Source organism: Panulirus ornatus, chromosome 16 (assembly GCF_036320965.1).
Source record: "Panulirus ornatus isolate Po-2019 chromosome 16, ASM3632096v1, whole genome shotgun sequence".
NCBI lineage: Eukaryota > Metazoa > Arthropoda > Malacostraca > Decapoda > Palinuridae > Panulirus > Panulirus ornatus.
In genome coordinates, this window is record NC_092239.1 from 13638968 (window position 1) to 13646928 (window position 7961).

General features: G+C 35.7%; 4 non-coding genes across 4 annotated transcripts; all 4 read left to right on the forward strand.

Annotated features, from left to right (window-relative positions):
* The first annotated feature begins 474 nt into the window (after positions 1 to 474).
* LOC139754299 (small nucleolar RNA SNORD18) lies at positions 475 to 542 on the forward strand. The gene has a single exon (XR_011713880.1). It is a non-coding gene; the product is annotated as a small nucleolar RNA SNORD18 (small nucleolar RNA).
* Positions 543 to 2833: 2291 nt separating this feature from the next.
* Positions 2834 to 2902, forward strand: LOC139754296 (small nucleolar RNA SNORD18). Its single transcript, XR_011713877.1, has one exon. It is a non-coding gene; the product is annotated as a small nucleolar RNA SNORD18 (small nucleolar RNA).
* Positions 2903 to 4014: 1112 nt separating this feature from the next.
* Positions 4015 to 4083, forward strand: LOC139754297 (small nucleolar RNA SNORD18). The gene has a single exon (XR_011713878.1). It is a non-coding gene; the product is annotated as a small nucleolar RNA SNORD18 (small nucleolar RNA).
* Positions 4084 to 5193: 1110 nt separating this feature from the next.
* Positions 5194 to 5262, forward strand: LOC139754298 (small nucleolar RNA SNORD18). Its single transcript, XR_011713879.1, has one exon. It is a non-coding gene; the product is annotated as a small nucleolar RNA SNORD18 (small nucleolar RNA).
* The last annotated feature ends 2699 nt before the right edge of the window (positions 5263 to 7961 follow it).

The window sequence follows — 7961 nt, forward strand, 5'->3', positions numbered from 1 at the left end:
AATGAATAAATGGTTTAATGGATCAGAATTAAGTTGAAAGCTTGTTTCCTGATGATATGTTCATCTTGGCCTATATTTATGAAAAACATGATATTTAGATGATTGAGGAATCTTTGAATTATTGATCATGAAATTTCTGTTTTTCTTTTGATTAAATGATGAATATGCCATTCCACAGGTGGAATGAAAGCTGGAAGAATCTCGGTATGTAAATCAAGCCTACAATGCACGTGTATCAATGGATAAGCTGTCATTTATAGTTTGCACTTATTTGGTGGATGTCGCATTTTCCTCTTCGAAGTGCAAGGTTTTTCTCATGACAATCTGTTGCAGAAAATGCCTGTATGATTAGCTTTAACAGGTAAGTTGACCTTGTTTGGAAGTGTGTTGTATTGAATATTCATTCCTCTTGTGTGTTTGTTTAGTAGAATGATTGGTTTGATGAGATTAGGACAACACTAGATTTATTGGATTTCCTGATGATATTTTCATCTTGTCCCGTGTTTTTGAAACTCATGATTTTGGTCTAAATTTCTGAGGGATGATCAGATGTTGAATGTTTGGTTGTTCTTATGGAGGTATTGAAGTTGACTTAATCCACAGGTGGTCCAGAGCAATGAAGGTCTTTGCTTGTGTTCCTGGCTTGCAGTGTTGATTCATATGTATATGGAAAGCATCTTGCGAGTTGGGAAATAGCTGCTTTTTCTTGTGATTGCAAGATTTTCCACAAAGTTGTGCTTGTGTTGAAGAATAATCCATGAGATGGTTTAGGTATGTTGGCATGAATTTTGAAATAAACTGTTAAACATTGTTTCATGATGATAATTCACTAACCTTGGCCAATGTTTATGAAAAACATGACTTCGATTTTCCTGAGGAGTCTTAGAATTTTTAGTTTCTTTTTTTCTTGGTTATAGGATACATTTCACATTTTCGAGAGATGCGAAGGAGCAAGGGGAAAGCAGTTTTGTGATGCAGTCTTGCAGTCTCTCTCTGTCTGATGGTTTCTCAGTAGAGACGAAGTCTTGAGAGTTTTCACCTAGTGGCCACCTCATTGTGCTCTCTTGGTATTGCAAGACTTACTACAGCACATTTTGCAGCTGCTTAAGAGAACTTGTTTAGCTTTAAATGGTAAGTTGACCAGAAGTCTGAAAATGACTGTAATATTCAGAATGTTTTAATGAATAAATGGTTTAATGGATCAGAATTAAGTTGAAAGCTTGTTTCCTGATGATATGTTCATCTTGGCCTATATTTATGAAAAACATGATATTTAGATGATTGAGGAATCTTTGAATTATTGATCATGAAATTTCTGTTTTTCTTTTGATTAAATGATGAATGTGCCATTCCACAGGTGGAATGAAAGCTGGAAGAATCTCGGTATGTAAATCAAGCCTACAATGCACGTGTATCAATGGATAAGCTGTCATTTATAGTTTGCACTTATTTGGTGGATGTCGCATTTTCCTCTCTTCGAAGTGCAAGGTTTTTCTCATGACAATCTGTTGCAAAAAATGCCTGTATGATTAGCTTTAACAGGTAAGTTGACCTTGTTTGGAAGTGTGTTGTATTGAATATTCATTCCTCTTGTGTGTTTGTTTAGTAGAATGATTGGTTTGATGAGATTAGGACAACACTAGATTTATTGAATTTCCTGATGATATTTTCATCTTGTCCCGTGTTTTTGAAACGCATGATTTTGGTCTAAATTTCTGAGGGATTATCAGATGTTGAATGTTTGGTTGTTCTTATGGAGGTATTGAAGTTGACTTAATCCACAGGTGGTCCAGAGCAATGAAGGTCTTTGCTTGTGTTCCTGGCTTGCAGTGTTGATTTATATGTATATGGAAAGCATCTTGCGAGTTGGGAAATGGCTGCTTTTTCTTGTGATTGCAAGATTTGCCACAAAGTTGTGCTTGTGTTGAAGAATGATCCATGAGATGGTTTAGGTATGTTGGCATGAATTTTGAAATAAACTGTTAAACATTGTTTCATGATGATAATTCACTAACCTTGGCCAATGTTTATGAAAAACATGACTTCGATTTTCCTGAGGAGTCTTAGAATTTTTAGTTTCTTTTTTTCTTGGTTATAGGATACATTTCACATTTTCGAGAGATGCGAAGGAGCAAGGGGAAAACAGTTTTGTGATGCAGTCTTGCAGTCTCTCTCTCTCTGATGGTTTCTCAGTAGAGACGAAGTCTTGAGAGTTTTCACCTAGTGGCCACCTCATTGTGCTCTCTTGGTATTGCAAGACTTACTACAGAACATTTTACAGCTGCTTAAGACAACTTGTTTAGCTTTTAATGGTAAGTTGACCAGAAGTCTGAAAATGACTGTAATATTCATAATGTTTTAATGAATAAATGGTTTAATGGATCAGAATTAAGTTGAAAGCTTGTTTCCTGATGATATGTTCATCTTGGCCTATATTTATGAAAAACATGATATTTAGATGATTGAGGAATCTTTGAATTATTGATCATGAAATTTCTGTTTTTCTTTTGATTAAATGATGAATATGCCATTCCACAGGTGGAATGAAAGCTGGAAGAATCTCGGTATGTAAATCAAGCCTACAATGCACGTGTATCAATGGATAAGCTGTCATTTATAGTTTGCACTTATTTGGTGGATGTCGCATTTTCCTCTTCGAAGTGCAAGGTTTTTCTCATGACAATCTGTTGCAGAAAATGCCTGTATGATTAGCTTTAACAGGTAAGTTGACCTTGTTTGGAAGTGTGTTGTATTGAATATTCATTCCTCTTGTGTGTTTGTTTAGTAGAATGATTGGTTTGATGAGATTAGGACAACACTAGATTTATTGGATTTCCTGATGATATTTTCATCTTGGCCCGTGTTTTTGAAACGCATGATTTTGGTCTAAATTTCTGAGGGATGATCAGATGTTGAATGTTTGGTTGTTCTTATGGAGGTATTGAAGTTGACTTAATCCACAGGTGGTCCAGAGCAATGAAGGTCTTTGCTTGTGTTCCTGGCTTGCAGTGTTGATTCATATGTATATGGAAAGCATCTTGCGAGTTGGGAAATAGCTGCTTTTTCTTGTGATTGCAAGATTTTCCACAAAGTTGTGCTTGTGTTGAAGAATAATCCATGAGATGGTTTAGGTATGTTGGCATGAATTTTGAAATAAACTGTTAAACATTGTTTCATGATGATAATTCACTAACCTTGGCCAATGTTTATGAAAAACATGACTTCGATTTTCCTGAGGAGTCTTAGAATTTTTAGTTGCTTTTTTTCTTGGTTATAGGATACATTTCACATTTTCGAGAGATGCGAAGGAGCAAGGGGAAAGCAGTTTTGTGATGCAGTCTTGCAGTCTCTCTCTGTCTGATGGTTTCTCAGTAGAGACGAAGTCTTGAGAGTTTTCACCTAGTGGCCACCTCATTGTGCTCTCTTGGTATTGCAAGACTTACTACAGCACATTTTGCAGCTGCTTAAGAGAACTTGTTTAGCTTTAAATGGTAAGTTGACCAGAAGTCTGAAAATGACTGTAATATTCAGAATGTTTTAATGAATAAATGGTTTAATGGATCAGAATTAAGTTGAAAGCTTGTTTCCTGATGATATGTTCATCTTGGCCTATATTTATGAAAAACATGATATTTAGATGATTGAGGAATCTTTGAATTATTGATCATGAAATTTCTGTTTTTCTTTTGATTAAATGATGAATGTGCCATTCCACAGGTGGAATGAAAGCTGGAAGAATCTCGGTATGTAAATCAAGCCTACAATGCACGTGTATCAATGGATAAGCTGTCATTTATAGTTTGCACTTACTAGGTGGATGTCGCATTTTCCTCTCTTCGAAGTGCAAGGTTTTTCTCATGACAATCTGTTGCAGAAAATGCCTGTATGATTAGCTTTAACAGGTAAGTTGACCTTGTTTGGAAGTGTGTTGTATTGAATATTCATTCCTCTTGTGTGTTTGTTTAGTAGAATGATTGGTTTGATGAGATTAGGACAACACTAGATTTATTGAATTTCCTGATGATATTTTCATCTTGGCCCGTGTTTTTGAAACGCATGATTTTGGTCTAAATTTCTGAGGGATTATCAGATGTTGAATGTTTGGTTGTTCTTATGGAGGTATTGAAGTTTACTTAATCCACAGGTGGTCCAGAGCAATGAAGGTCTTTGCTTGTGTTCCTGGCTTGCAGTGTTGATTCATATGTATATGGAAAGCATCTTGCGAGTTGGGAAATAGCTGCTTTTTCTTGTGATTGCAAGATTTGCCACAAAGTTGTGCTTGTGTTGAAGAATGATCCATGAGATGGTTTAGGTATGTTGGCATGAATTTTGAAATAAACTGTTAAACATTGTTTCATGATGATAATTCACTAACCTTGGCCAATGTTTATGAAAAAAATGACTTCGATTTTCCTGAGGAGTCTTAGAATTTTTAGTTGCTTTTTTTCTTGGTTATAGGATACATTTCACATTTTCGAGAGATGCGAAGGAGCAAGGGGAAAACAGTTTTGTGATGCAGTCTTGCAGTCTCTCTCTCTGATGGTTTCTCAGTAGAGACGAAGTCTTGAGAGTTTTCACCTAGTGGCCACCTCATTGTGCTCTCTTGGTATTGCAAGACTTACTACAGAACATTTTACAGCTGCTTAAGACAACTTGTTTAGCTTTTAATGGTAAGTTGACCAGAAGTCTGAAAATGACTGTAATATTCAGAATGTTTTAATGAATAAATGGTTTAATGGATCAGAATTAAGTTGAAAGCTTGTTTCCTGATGATATGTTCATCTTGGCCTATATTTATGAAAAACATGATATTTAGATGATTGAGGAATCTTTGAATTAGTGATCATGAAATTTCTGTTTTTCTGTTGATTAAATGATGAATGTGCCATTCCACAGGTGGAATGAAAGCCGGAAGAATCTCGCTATGTAAATCAAGCCTACAATGCACGTGTATCAATGGATAAGCTGTCATTTATAGTTTGCACTTATTTGGTGGATGTCGCGTTTTCCTCTCTTCGAAGTGCAAGGTTTTTCTCATGACAATCTGTTGCAGAAAATGCCTGTATGATTAGCTTTAACAGGTAAGTTGACCTTGTTTGGAAGTGTGTTGTATTGAATATTCATTCCTCTTGTGTGTTTGTTTAGTAGAATGATTGGTTTGATGAGATTAGGACAACACTAGATTTATTGGATTTCCTGATGATATTTTCATCTTGGCCCGTGTTTTTGAAACGCATGATTTTGGTCTAAATTTCTGAGGGATGATCAGATGTTGAATGTTTGGTTGTTCTTATGGAGGTATTGAAGTTGACTTAATCCACAGGTGGTCCAGAGCAATGAAGGTCTTTGCTTGTGTTCCTGGCTTGCAGTGTTGATTCATATGTATATGGAAAGCATCTTGCGAGTTGGGAAATAGCTGCTTTTTCTTGTGATTGCAAGATTTGCCACAAAGTTGTGCTTGTGTTGAAGAATAATCCATGAGATGGTTTAGGTATGTTGGCATGAATTTTGAAATAAACTGTTAAACATTGTTTCATGATGATAATTCACTAACCTTGGCCAATGTTTATGAAAAACATGACTTCGATTTTCCTGAGGAGTCTTAGAATTTTTAGTTGCTTTTTTTCTTGGTTATAGGATACATTTCACATTTTCGAGAGATGCGAAGGAGCAAGGGGAAAGCAGTTTTGTGATGCAGTCTTGCAGTCTCTCTCTGTCTGATGGTTTCTCAGTAGAGACGAAGTCTTGAGAGTTTTCACCTAGTGGCCACCTCATTGTGCTCTCTTGGTATTGCAAGACTTACTACAGAACATTTTACAGCTGCTTAAGACAACTTGTTTAGCTTTAAATGGTAAGTTGACCAGAAGTCTGAAAATGACTGTAATATTCAGAATGTTTTAATGAATAAATGGTTTAATGGATCAGAATTAAGTTGAAAGCTTGTTTCCTGATGATATGTTCATCTTGGCCTATATTTATGAAAAACATGATATTTAGATGATTGAGGAATCTTTGAATTATTGATCATGAAATTTCTGTTTTTCTGTTGATTAAATGATGAATGTGCCATTCCACAGGTGGAATGAAAGCTGGAAGAATCTCGGTATGTAAATCAAGCCTACAATGCACGTGTATCAATGGATAAGCTGTCATTTATAGTTTGCACTTATTTGGTGGATGTCGCATTTTCCTCTCTTCGAAGTGCAAGGTTTTTCTCATGACAAGCTGTTGCAGAAAATACCTGTATGCTTAACTTTAACAGGTAAGTTGACCTTGTTTGAAAGTGTCTTGTATTGAATATTCATTCCTCTTGTGTGTTTATTTAGTAGAATGATTGGTTTGATGAGATTAGGACAACACTAGATTTATTGAATTTCCTGATGATATTTTCATCTTGTCCCGTGTTTTTGAAACGCATGATTTTGGTCTAAATTTCTTAGGGATGATCAGATGTTGAATGTTTGGTTGTTCTTATGGAGGTATTGAAGTTGACTTAATCCACAGGTGGTCCAGAGCAATGAAGGTCTTTGCTTGTGTTCCTGGCTTGCAGTGTTGATTCATATGTATATGGAAAGCATCTTGCGAGTTGGGAAATGGCTGCTTTTTCTTGTGATTGCAAGATTTGCCACAAAGTTGTGCTTGTGTTGAAGAATGATCCATGAGATGGTTTAGGTATGTTGGCATGAATTTTGAAATAAACTGTTAAACATTGTTTCATGATGATAATTCACTAACCTTGGCCAATGTTTATGAAAAACATGACTTCGATTTTCCTGAGGAGTCTTAGAATTTTTAGTTTCTTTTTTTCTTGGTTATAGGATACATTTCACATTTTCGAGAGATGCGAAGGAGCAAGGGGAAAGCAGTTTTGTGATGCAGTCTTGCAGTCTCTCTCTGTCTGATGGTTTCTCAGTAGAGACGAAGTCTTGAGAGTTTTCACCTAGTGGCCACCTCATTGTGCTCTCTTGGTATTGCAAGACTTACTACAGAACATTTTACAGCTGCTTAAAACAACTTGTTTAGCTTTAAATGGTAAGTTGACCAGAAGTCTGAAAATGACTGTAATATTCAGAATGTTTTAATGAATAAATTGTTTAATGGATCAGAATTAAGTTGAAAGCTTGTTTCCTGATGATATGTTCATCTTGGCCTATATTTATGAAAAACATGATAATTAGATGATTGAGGAATCTTTGAATTAGGGATCATGAAAATTCTGTTTTTCTGTTGATTAAATGATAAATGTGCCATTCCATAGGTGGAATGAAAGCCGGAAGAATCTCGGTATGTAAATCAAGCCTACAATGCACGTGTATCAATGGATAAGCTGTCATTTATAGTTTGCACTTATTTGGTGGATGTCGCATTTTCCTCTCTTCGAAGTGCAAGGTTTTTCTCATGACAATCTGTTGCAGAAAATGCCTGTATGATTAGCTTTAACAGGTAAGTTGACCTTGTTTGGAAGTGTGTTGTATTGAATATTCATTCCTCTTGTGTGTTTGTTTAGTAGAATGATTGGTTTGATGAGATTAGGACAACACTAGATTTATTGGATTTCCTGATGATATTTTCATCTTGGCCTGTGTTTTTGAAACGCATGATTTTGGTCTAAATTTCTGAGGGATGATCAGATGTTGAATGTTTGGTTGTTCTTATGGAGGTATTGAAGTTGACTTAATCCACAGGTGGTCCAGAGCAATGAAGGTCTTTGCTTGTGTTCCTGGCTTGCAGTGTTGATTCATATGTATATGGAAAGCATCTTGCGAGTTGGGAAATGGCTGCTTTTTCTTGTGATTGCAAGATTTGCCACAAAGTTGTGCTTGTGTTGAAGAATAATCCATGAGATGGTTTAGGTATGTTGGCATGAATTTTGAAATAAACTGTTAAACATTGTTTCATGATGATAATTTACTAACCTTGGCCAGTGTTTATGAAAAACATGACTTCGATTTTCCTGAGGA